Source organism: Leptidea sinapis, chromosome 45 (assembly GCF_905404315.1).
Source record: "Leptidea sinapis chromosome 45, ilLepSina1.1, whole genome shotgun sequence".
Classification (NCBI taxonomy): domain Eukaryota; kingdom Metazoa; phylum Arthropoda; class Insecta; order Lepidoptera; family Pieridae; genus Leptidea; species Leptidea sinapis.
Genome location: NC_066309.1, coordinates 188907 through 201209, shown reverse-complemented (window position 1 = coordinate 201209; position 12303 = coordinate 188907). Strand labels below are relative to the sequence as shown.

The 12303-nt window shown below is 36.7% G+C and overlaps 2 non-coding genes across 2 annotated transcripts; one reads left to right on the top strand and one right to left on the bottom strand.

Moving 5' to 3' along the window:
- The first annotated feature begins 333 nt into the window (after window positions 1-333).
- Trnas-uga (transfer RNA serine (anticodon UGA)) lies at window positions 334-415 on the top strand. The gene has a single exon. It is a non-coding gene; the product is annotated as a tRNA-Ser (tRNA).
- A 346-nt stretch (window positions 416-761) lies between these two features.
- On the bottom strand, window positions 762-848 carry Trnay-gua (transfer RNA tyrosine (anticodon GUA)). Its single transcript is given in 2 exon segments — window positions 762-797; window positions 812-848. It is a non-coding gene; the product is annotated as a tRNA-Tyr (tRNA).
- Window positions 849-12303: the final 11455 nt, after the last annotated feature.

The window sequence follows — 12303 nt, the reverse complement described above, 5'->3', positions numbered from 1 at the left end:
ACCACACCACACATCTTATATAGAACCTTTTAAAGTTTCTCAATTGATTTCACTTACACTACAGCAGCAGTGAGTTGAAGTGACTGTAGAATAATTGCCTATATTATTACAGGCAATCACATTGACGACCGAATCCTGTAAATAGATCAGTTTTTATGGAGGTATTAGACTTACTGAGTTATGCCAGGCGAAAAAGGTACGTATAACATTTCATATTTATAGTGACAGCCTGTATATTATCACAGATTATATTAATATTCTACAAGTTTTGAAATAATTGAATATTATTTTTTGGTTCGGCTACAATTCTGCATTTTCGAACATATCCGTAGTGCTGCGGTGTCCGAGTGGTTAAGGAGATGGACTTGAAATCCATTGGGTTTTACCCGCACAGGTTCGAATCCTGTCCGCAGCGATTATTATTTTTATTTCACACATTTTTCTGACTCCCATTTATTTTAAATTTTATGAAATTATATGTAATAAGGTGGGTTTGATTTTTTTGGTTGGATTTTTTGAATGTTTTGTTTTTGGTGCGCACGCACAGACTACAGAGTCACGAACTCAAATTTTAATAAGGATAAAAGTCATATTATTAATTATTATACAGAACATTCATAATAATTTTACTGTATGACTCCCAATTATAAAATTAGAAACATAATAATATTATAACTAAGATTAATACATCAAAGACGATAATAAATACCTAACATAACTTAATGAATTAGCAAAATAAATGTGAAAAAAAAAAATACAACTCCTTCGAGCCGGATTTGAACCAGCGACCTATGGATGACAACTTATCACTCTACAGTCCACCGCTCTACCAACTGAGCTATCGAAGGTTAATGGTGAAATGTGAATTTATCATAATATTTACTCTGGTTACCAAAAAGATTTAGCATAGTGTTATAGTAATTTCCACTATTATGATTCCACTTTATTAGTTAATTATTTCGTTGATCGAGGGGTACTTTATTGTAATTACAATGAAACCTGGTTAAATGAGACATCAACGGACCTGCAAATTGGTTTCCCTTACAGAGGTATTCCACTTATCCAGTGTCTCAGATATCCAGGTATAAGAAAATATCTGTCTCATTTATAGAGGGTTCCATTAATAGATGTCAGAATCCAGGTTATTTCAGTTATACAGATGTGATTATTTAATAAAATAACGTGTTATGTATTCAACTTTATTTATAAGAATAGGATCAGCTCCCTTTCACTTCTGATTTCCTAATATTATAGAAGGTTTATCCTGAATAAATTATTTTATTTAAATAACTTGACAAAAATTTCCCCTCTAATCCTTTTATTTTATTATTATAATTTTATTATTACTATTATAGTTTTAAACTTTTAATTTCAGCTTTATAGGTTTTAACCAAATCTCAATTTGAAAATTAATAGCTTTTTCTTCTATTAATAATTTAGGATGAATATTAGCTGCTTTTTTAAATAGTGAAAATTTATGAACATTTTATATATTGATATATTCTTTTTAAAATTAAATTTAACTAATAATATTTTATGTATTCAATATTTTTTATAGAAATCAAATTATAAATTTTTATCCTAAAATATCTTTAGTTATTATTTTATTTTCCTTAGGAGGTTTACCCACATTCTTAGGATTTTTCCCTCAATGTATTATGATTAATTTTTTATTTAATAATAATTGAATATTACTTGCTTTTATTTTTTTTTAATGTCAAGATTAATTGTGATATTTTTTATATTCGAATTATTTATGTATCAAGGTTATTAATTAATTTTAAATAAAAATTATTAAAAATTGAGTTTAAAATTAGGTTTTTTTTCGTTTATTAATTTTACCTTAATAATTTCTTTAGTTTTTCTTATTTTAAGGTTTTAAGTTAAATTAAACTAATAGTCTTCAAAATTATTTATAAAGAAAATAATTAAGCCTTAGTAATATTTACACCTTAAAATTTGCAATTTTATATCATTTATGAATATATGGCTTAAATAAAAGAGATTATGTCGTTAATAAATTAACAATTTATCGCTTACACCTCAGTCATTTTTTTTGCGAAAATGACTTTTTTCTACAACTTATAAAAAGATATTGGAATTTTATATTTTATCTTTGGAATTTGAGCTGGAATAGTAGGAACCTCATTGAGTTTATTAATTCGAACAGTATTAGGAAATCCTAGATCTTTAATTGGGGATGATCAAATTTATAATACTATTGTTACTGCTCATGCTTTTATCATTTTTTTTATAGTACCTAATACCAATTATAATTGGAGGATTTGCTAATTGACTTATCCCCCTCATACTTGGAGCACCAGATATAGCTTTCCCCCGTATAAATAATATAAGTTTTTGAATACTTCCCGCTTCGTTTGTACTTTTAATTTCAAGAAGTGTAGTAAAAAATGGAGCACGTACTGGATGAACAGTTTATCCCCCAATTTCATGTAATATTGCTCATAGAGGATCTTCAGTAGATTTAGCTATTTTTAATTTCAATTAATTTTATTACAACCATTATTATTATAGTTACCAATGAATAATTTATCATTTGATCAAATACCTTTATTTGATATTATCCTTTATGATACTTACTTATTATGTTGTAGCTCACTTTCACAATGTACTTTCCATAGGAGGCTGTATTTGGAATTTTTGGAGGATTTGTTCATTGATACTCTCTTTTCACAAGTTTAATTTTAAATCCTTTTTTAATTGAAATTCAATTTATTATTATATTTATTGGAATAATTTTAACATTATTTCCTCAACATTTTTTGGGATTACCTGAGATGCCTCGTCGTTGCTCTTATTACCCTGATTATTATTTATCATGAAATATTATTTCTTCTCTAGGATAATATATTTCATTATTAGGAACTATTTTTATAATTATAATTATTTGAGAATCTATAATTAATCAACCAATTGTGTTTTTTTCATTGAATATACCTTATTCTATTGAATGATTCCAAAATTTACCTCCAGCAAAACATTCATATAGTTAGTGAACTTCCAATTATAAGAAATTTCTAATATGGCAGATTATATGTAATGGATTTAAACCCCATTTATAAAGATTTCTCCTTTTTTTAGAAATGGCAACCTGATCTAATTTTAAGTTGCAAAATAGAGCTTCTCCTTTAATAGAACAAATAATTTTGTTTCGTGATCATACTTTAATTATTCTGATTATAATTACTATTTAAGTTATATATTTAATAATAAATTTATTTTTCAATCAATTTATTAATCGATTTTTAATAGAAGGGCAAATAATTGAATTAATTTGAACTATTTTACCAGCAATTACATTAATTTTTATTGCTCTTCCTTCTCTTCGATTATTATACTTAAAAGATGATTTAAATAATCCGTTAATTACTTTAAATCAATTTGTCAATAATATTGAAGTTATGAATATTCAGACTTTAATAATATTGAATTTGATTCTTATATAATTTATGATTTTAACTTAAATAAATTTCATCTTTTAGATGTTGATAATCGAATTATTCTTCCTATGAACTATTATGTCAACTATTTAGTCACAGCTACAGATGTTATCCATTATTGAACTATTTCCTTCTATAGGGGTAAAAGAAGATGCTATTTATTTATTTATTTAATGAACAAAATTATCTTAATATATACAATGATATTTAAAGTATACATAGGTTACCTAGACAAATTCGGTGTTTATAAAAATGATACACTAACGCACACATGAATAATTTAACATTGCAATAGCTCACTATATTACGATTACACGTCAAAGAAGGATAGTAAATGCAATCATCGCAAGCGAAAAAGAGATAAATCAAATTTGCTAATTCCTTTTTATTTGAATAGATAAATACAGAATCATCCATCAGATATGATATTTTACCGTACACCGTGTTTTATGCCTAAAATACGATTAATTCATGGGTAGACAAAGTTTTTAAAGTAGTAAAACTGCATTAAAATTAGGTAACTAAATAAAGTGTCATTGATTTTATAAAAAAATAATTTAATATTAAATATAGTATTTAACCACATTGGTTATATCAATTATTTGTACATAAAATAATGAAAAACATACAGACATAACAAAACAAAACCGAATTTTTTTTACAGTAATTTTATTACTACAATTTTACTAACGGCGGCTCCCAAACAGTTCTACGTAATAAGAGGCGGGACTGCCTAAGTGGGGTACAACCACTGACCTGTATAAATACCACTGGACAGGCTGTTCATGTGTTTGACAGCAATTTTGTGCCTATTTGAAGTGCTACTCGCGAGCGTAAGTTTACAATTTTTTTTTTCTTATATAACTGATGAATGTCTTTTTGTTCAGGGTTATTGCAATAAGATAATAGAAGAAGAATAAAATGATCCATTGATTCTTCTGCAGTGAGCAAGGAATATACCGAAAGGGACAGTGTTACTGAAAAAAACTCCTTCGTAAGCAAATTCAATTAATTCAAGGCGATGTTTCAATTTAAAAACGCAACTACAGACGTTGGCTAGAGATTTATAGTGTAGTATAGATATATAATTTGATATCCAGATTTTTTAATTTCTTGGACACTTTTGTTCAACAAAAAATTACACAATTTTAAAAAATAATATAATTTCATTACAAAAATAGATTTTGTAGGTATATGCTGTTTTTTGGTTATTCTGCTAAACACAAATACATAACACTCGCCCATTTGTTCTTTTCCTCACACTTTGGTGCTAGATAGAGAGTGAACTGGCAGTAAAAATAAATGTCATTGTAAGACGTTCGAGCTCCGTGGTACACAGATGCGTGATTTGTGAGGTAGCGCTCATGAAGCTCGATCCACAGTTGAGTGGATATACAACGTGAACCAGAAGGGGTATAACATCCCTTCAATGGTACGTTATTTGGGTCATATGCAATAGTATGGTGATGTTTAAGTTTTAATAAAAAAAAAAAAAAAGAAACAGACTTCCCTACGAAATAAAAATATTATTTTTCAATTTCTTTTCTTGGACAACCCTAAATTTAAAGAGACTGCCAGTTTTAGGCGGGGCCTTTGTTTATAAACAGAATGAGGTCACCTACCTATGGACTTAAACAATAATCTATGATTAAGGAGTATGCACACTACATGAAATGTGGCTTTTGTCTATGTTATTATTCATTCATTTTTTACTTCCTGTTATTGAAACAAATAAACAAAATAAGAAATTACATAACATTACACAGTTTCACGTCTGTATTCCTGAAGGGTTAGAGGTGTATTTTTTCCATCCACGTTTCACTATGTTTAATTCCCACGTAATAGGGGGCGAGCATCTACATTTCTGAACTATGGGAAAAAATAAAATAAATTAAAAAAAAAAAAAGTAAATTTCCTACGAAAAACTCAATAACTGCCCCATTCCATACCCAGGCCGGGTACAAAACCCGGTCCGGGAATGGAGTACATATTATTAATAAATACAAATTAAAAAAAATTCGTGAAGAACAATTTCTTAATAGGAGTCTATTAGAATTATCTTTATTGGATAAAACATTTTTGAATTAAAATGTCAAGACTCATTTGCCCAGTAATAAGAACAGCTACAGTGCCATTCAGACCAAACCATAATAATATTTTCATAATAAGATTAGAATTAAAAAAATCTTTATTGGGTAATACATAACTACAGTACATACAAATTTAGAAGTATTTTCAATGTCAGCTAAAGCAAATGCACATACAAAATAACTTTGTTTTCATGGAATTTTTTTTTTTTTGTTGGAACTGGAACGGGGCGTAATATGTCGGACTCGAGTGTCCCCATACAGACTAAAACCTCCTCTGTGCTGTTAGCAGCCCTGGCTTGAAGTAGGACGTGGGCCGTGGAGGCCGCAAAGATTACGCAACAACAGCCGCGGGGCGGAGACTCGAACCTCAGACCGGCTGTGTGCTTGTGGGAAGGAGAGAGAATGAAAATGAAGATGAAATGAAGATTAAAGATGAAAAGGTGATAAGAACACACTCGCCGGCGAGTGTGGTGATGTTTTGTGTAATGTATGTAAGTGTCTATGTATGTGTTTATGATTGTATGTATGTGTGTTTGTATTTATGTACGTAGTGTAAATGTTTGTGTGCATGTATGTTTGTGTTTGTGTCTGTTTGTGGAGTGTGTTTGTGATTGTGTAAGTGCTGTATGTCAGTCCGTCAGTCAGTCCGTGTGTGAGTGAGTGTAGTGAAGCGATTACAGGACGAGGACTAAAGTCTCGTCGGGTATCAAAACAATGTGTGGTGTATCTAGGGTGCGGGCCGCTGGCGATCGTCAGAGCGACGAGTGCCAGTGGTTTGCGGTGGTTGATTAGCTTTAGGTTTATTGGGTTTTGGGATACCGATAACAATGGAATCCTTCCATTGTTCGGGGAACGCGCTATTAGACAATAGAATATTAAAAATGGTAACCAATAAAGTAATAAGAGTCGAGGGTAGGATTTTAAGAACCCTATTGTTTATAGTGTCGGGCCCCGGGGCCTTCTTGGAGTGAAGGTCCTTAATGATTAGCTTCACCTCTTCGTAAGAGGTGGGTTTTATTACATCGCCTGAAGGGCTCAGAGCGGAGCGACGTTCAACTTCACGATCAACTTCGTCAACGTGTGTCGGGTCGGCTGCTGCATTTGGAGAGCACTGACTCTCGAGACTATCGGCGAGGCATTCAGCCTTCTCATCGTCATCGAGCGCCGGCTGCAGTCCCGGTCTGTCCAAAGGAGGCATGACAGTGGGCGGCTCCTGTTTGAACGCGCGAGGCAGCTTCCAGAAAGCCACATGTGATGGCTTAAGGTTGCCGAGCAAGCGGTCCCAACGTTCGCCGCGGAGTTCCGCGATACGTTCCCGTACCACCCGCTGTAGGTAGCGGAGGTGGCGCCTATTCTCGACCGACGGATACCTGTCGTAAAGTCTAGTGGCTCTGTGCTTCTGTGTGAGTAAGTTCCTGACCTCTGGAGGCAGGTTTAGGCGATGCGGTGGCATCGTCGGAACCTGCCTGGAGCAGGCCCTGATCCTATTCTGTATATGTGACGTCACATGAGAGATAGCACTGTGAGCCGTGTCGACCGAGTCGATGACGTCCGGTATAAGGTCAAGGTCGTCGGACTTGATAGACTCGAGATCCTTTTCCAGCCGTTGTCAGTCGGTGGTTGAAAGTTAACCGGTGGGCCTAGATTTAGGACGACGGGCCGGTGGTCTGACTCTAATTCGTTAAAAACCTCGATTGAATTTACATTGAGCGTTACGTTTTTAAGTAACGCAAAGTCTAGAATGTCGGGTCGGTGCGCGACGTTATCCGGATAACGTGTTGGTTCGTCGGGTGCTATTACTAAAAAGTTCAGCGTGTCTGTCAGCGAATCTAATAAGATTCCGTTTCTATTTGTGGCTCTACTGTTCCAGCTGGAGTGTTTGGCGTTAAGATCGAAGCCCACTATGACTGCGGCCCCGTGGCCGAGTAATGCTTCTATATCTGTGTCTAATACTTGTTTGTTAGGCGGAAGATAAGCTGAAATAACAGTGATCGGCTGGTAATTCGCCATACTGACTCGGATGGCAGAGGCCTCGTTGTTAGTGAGGACCGGAGGATCTATAGGTATACAGTGTAGAGACCTTTTAAAATAAATGAGGGTACCGCCCATACGGGTGGTGCGATAATTTCTGACTAAGTTATAATTAGCGATACACGGTTTGCGTATACGTGGTTTTAGAAATGTCTCTTGCACTAAGAATAGGTCTAATTGATGTTCGTGAGCGAACTCCTTCACCAAGTCTAGTTGAGGCTTAAGGCCTTGGGCGTTAAAATACGCTATACGGAGCGTATGTGGTTTAACCCGTCCGCTTACGTAATAAGGCATCGCGAATGTTTTTATACTTTCCCCCTATATCGGAGAGGGCTCGGAATATTTTGGCGTTGTCTGCCATAACTTGCAGGAGCGACGGCGGGTCGTCCCGGACAGCCTCGAGCCTGCTGGCCAGTGCTGTGATTTCGTCTATGTCGAACAGCTCTGACAGCTCAAACATGTAGGCAAAGGCGCTGCCCCCTTGGTTGCTTGTTGACGCGGACGCTAGCGGTGGCCGGAGGGGCGCGGGGGTCGTGGTAGGCGCTGCCCTCCTTAGTGAGGTCGAGAACGACCAGCACCAGGTTCAGCGGCGACCTATCAATGGATCGATAACGTGGATCTCTTTAATGTCGAGTCCTTTGGGATGTTCCTAAGAACGACCCGCAGTTTTTTGTCTTCAGGGAGGGCGTACGTGTGGAAGCCAACACGTAGCTCCCTGAGTATAGATGTTAAAGAGCGGTGGTCCGCAATTGTCTTCAGCTCTATCTTAATAGAGCTGGTATAGGCCTTGGCCGTGAATTGAAGCGATGAGGGTATCGCTCTGCGTACTGCAAGCCACTGGGCCCTGTCGCTCGCTTATGAAAAGAGGCGGGGGCCGCACGGCTTGCGGATGGTCGCGCGGAGCGCGTTTAGCGGGCGGCGGGGAGGAAGGAGCGCTAGACGCTTCCTTTATCCGCTTCTTTTTACGGCTCACGGTGGTGAAGCCATCCGTGTCCGACGCGACACTCTCTGCTCTCGACGGAAGAGCGGTATCCGGCTGGGCCGGTGAAGCACTGGAGGCCTGAGGGACTTCCGTGCGGTCGAGAGTACCTACCGGGACCTTAGGGGTCGCCTGGGCATTAAAATATGCCTGTAGAACAGGCGAACGAGCTGACCTTAAAATCATTTTCCTCGGTTTAACCGAGGTCGCGGAGCTCGCGTCAGAAAAGATTCCGACTTCCATTTCCGATTCGTCATCCGACGACTTATCGGATGCCGAGGCGTAATTTTTGGTTTTAGTGGCGGCTGCCACCTTATTTATATGATCCGCTATGAGCGGTGCCAGTTGAGCCATGAGGACCTTGAGGGAACCCTCGTCAAGAACCATTGGTGAAGCCATGGTTCATATAATGTTGGTTTATGTTAATTTAAAGGTAACAACCCCCGCTGCCCGAGCCAGGCAGAGGGGGAATATAATGATTAAGCGGACAACTTTAGTTTAGTTGGACACTTGTACATTAATAAAATAATATTAATAATAACATAATATAGCAAAATTAAAAGAAATTAATAATAGTAATTAAGCCTAAGACTTAGGTTTACTCGATGTAGACTGGCTGGGCCGGAACCCCGATGCACGCTGTGCAGGCCCCCGCTGAGAAGACACACACGGCACGAACTGCAACTCACAAACACACACGATTAGCGTGCAGAATCGCGAAACACAGCACAGGTGCTAACTAACACGATCGTAAACCGGGTAATTAACACTGATAATAACTAAGCTTCGTTCTGCGAAGGAACGTAGCAGATGCGAGACTCAAAGAGTCCCGAACAATAGCGTGCGATAACAATAGCTAGCCCAGGTGGCCTGAGCAGATAGTGCGATAACGCAGGTAATAAGTATTCGAAGGAGGACAGATAACGCGGCACGTGTGCTCGCGTTGCCTGCCTGAATCGAACTGTTTCACAGCTGCAATGAATCGTAGGCATTTTACTATTATCTGATATCTACGTTTTTCATCTGTTTAAGGTCAAAGAGAGTTCAAAAAAACAGCTGATTAGGGTTGAGGGAATTATAGTTTTTGCAAAATCTTAGCACTTTAAATATTGTATTTAATTATAATCCTAATTCATTTCTGACTTCACATAGTCATTGGATATGACCTAAGGAATGTCTGGTTCAAAGCGTAGTATACCCATTTAGTTTCACCTTGTATAAATGCTCATATATATTTTATCATACTGCAATGGAACTGACCCCTGCGAACTTGACGAATTAATTTATATTTTGCAAAGTATATTCTGTTTTCAATGCTGGATATTTTAAATCTCACTGGGGTAGGTACTTTGTCTTTAAATTGAACGCCATCATGTTTTCGTACGTAATTATGTAAAACACAACCAGATTTTATAAGTTGGTCACAAAATTCTCCATTTTGTTGTAAGTTTGCCAAATGTGCATTCTACCCATATTCTTGCTAATGTTAGTCTGTAATTACAAACTCTCTGTGTTATAGACAATTTTTTTCTGGGGAAGGGTCGCATTATATGATTCGAGAGAGCAAACGCTTCATCACCAACAAAGACATAAGGCATCTCTCTTAAATTGTCATCTTTAGGCAGAATATTTGGTGGCGGAAAACTCAACTGTCTACTAGCAAGTTTCTTCCCAAACGTAGGTTCTTTGAAGATTGTGGAGTCACTGCTGCTTCCATAAGCACCTATGGCAACACTAACAAAATTATAATTGGCACAAGCAACCGCCATTGAAACCAAAGAATGATAGTGTTTATGATTATAAAATTCAGAACCCTAGTAGTTTTCACATCTTATGTGCTTGCCATCTATCGCACCCAAGCAGTTGGGGAAATGGGTTCTTTTGTAGAAAACTTCTGCAATCTGGTACCACATTGAGTGATTGGGTTCTGGCATATATAAAGGATACCTATTTTAAAGAATTAGGAAAAGAAAAGAAAGTAGTTTCAGGTAATGGAATGAGAAAAAGCGACCATATATACACATAAAAGCGCTCTCATTCTTACCCAAACAAAAATGATTACGAGATACAACAAATAACATAGAAATGGAGTCATCACAAAGCACCGGCGTTCTTAACGAAAATAACCCGAGAAGTAATGATGATGAAGATTCTGAAATAGAAGTCCAGTGCAGAAAATCGAAAACACGTACTCAGAAAAAGTAATCCAGAACACTGATGAAGAAATAATAAAACTATCAAAAGAAAAAAAAATTAAGAGGATGTATCCTTTGGCGTAAAGTTATGTCACGGAATAAACAAGACTTGATATGATTATTAAATGTCACGCAAACATTTAGTCATGACATCGGAATGGAATTCGGTGTGGATAAATGTGCGACCATACATGTACTCAGAGGCAGGGTTGTAAATAGCGAACATATACAACTCTCAGAGTCATTATTTCTCAAATCACTTAGTGCGACTGAAACCTAAAAATACCTTGGTATATCAGAACGTCTCGGATTTTTAGATAGGGACATTAAACAGCTGGTGACGGTACGTTTCTTTAACCGACTAACTAAAGTTTTAAAAAGTCTCCTCTCTGGTGGAAACAAGGTACGTGCTTTTAACAGCTAGGTAATGCCCCTATTAAAGTGGACTCAGACCGAGCTAGACGCCCTAGATAGAAAGGTCCGTAAACTACTGACGACCGGATGCACCATCCACGTTCATCTTTGATGAGATTATACATCCCACGGAAATGTGGAGACCGCGGGTTTCTAAGTGCCAAAAACCTGCATAATCGCGAGCTGTATAATCTCAGGGAATATTTCCTACGTAAAGAATGGGCAATGCATCGAGAAATTGTGGCAGTAGACAATGGACTTACTCCGCTCTCTTTATCCAAAGAGAATTGGCGAAAACCGGTTATACTCAGTACTCAAGATAGCTTGAATGTATGGAGGGAAAAGAGCTTCATGGACGGTTTTACCGGTCTCTCTACGGACCTGATGTAGACACGATTTCGTCTGTGACCTGGCTACGATTTGGTGACCTCTTTGGGGAAACTGAAGGATTTGTCTGTGCAATTACTGATGAAGTTGTAGCTGTACCTACAACCAATAATATCAATTAATACAAATGTCTAATATCTAACGTGTAACGTAATACCTTCCTAGCATTATAGATCGTAGAAATATTAATAGTGCATAATAACTGTAATAAGCGTATGCCGAAAGATTCGTTCTGAAAAGAACATTTTATTTTATGTAACGTAATATTAGCTCTGATAAGAACCATTTCATAATGGTGTACATCAACTCATAGAATCATACAGATCACCAGTAGTCATCTCATCGTAGTACAAGCATCGTACGTCCTCTCGACGACCGCAGATATACTCACGTGATCAGTCATATGCTACGCGTTACACAACCGCACAGCAAGGCCGAGCGTTCTGAGCGACTGACGCGTCGGGACTTGGGGGTCGATCGCTATTCATGCAATTTTAATCAATGAGCGACAGAGTAGGTGCTGAATGCTCATTGACATCGTATGATCGAGGTTCGACGCGAGTTTACACTAACCGCGTTCGCTGGCCGGCTTTCTGCGATAGCATAAGTTTTACAGCGAGATAGAACACATAATATTATTCTTAATTCTTATTGAATGAAACGTTTTACTATTGGTTAAAATGTAAGCTTTAGTATTGGTGTGTATTTTCTGAACTTGTAAATATTTTTTAAGTAACAATTGTAAT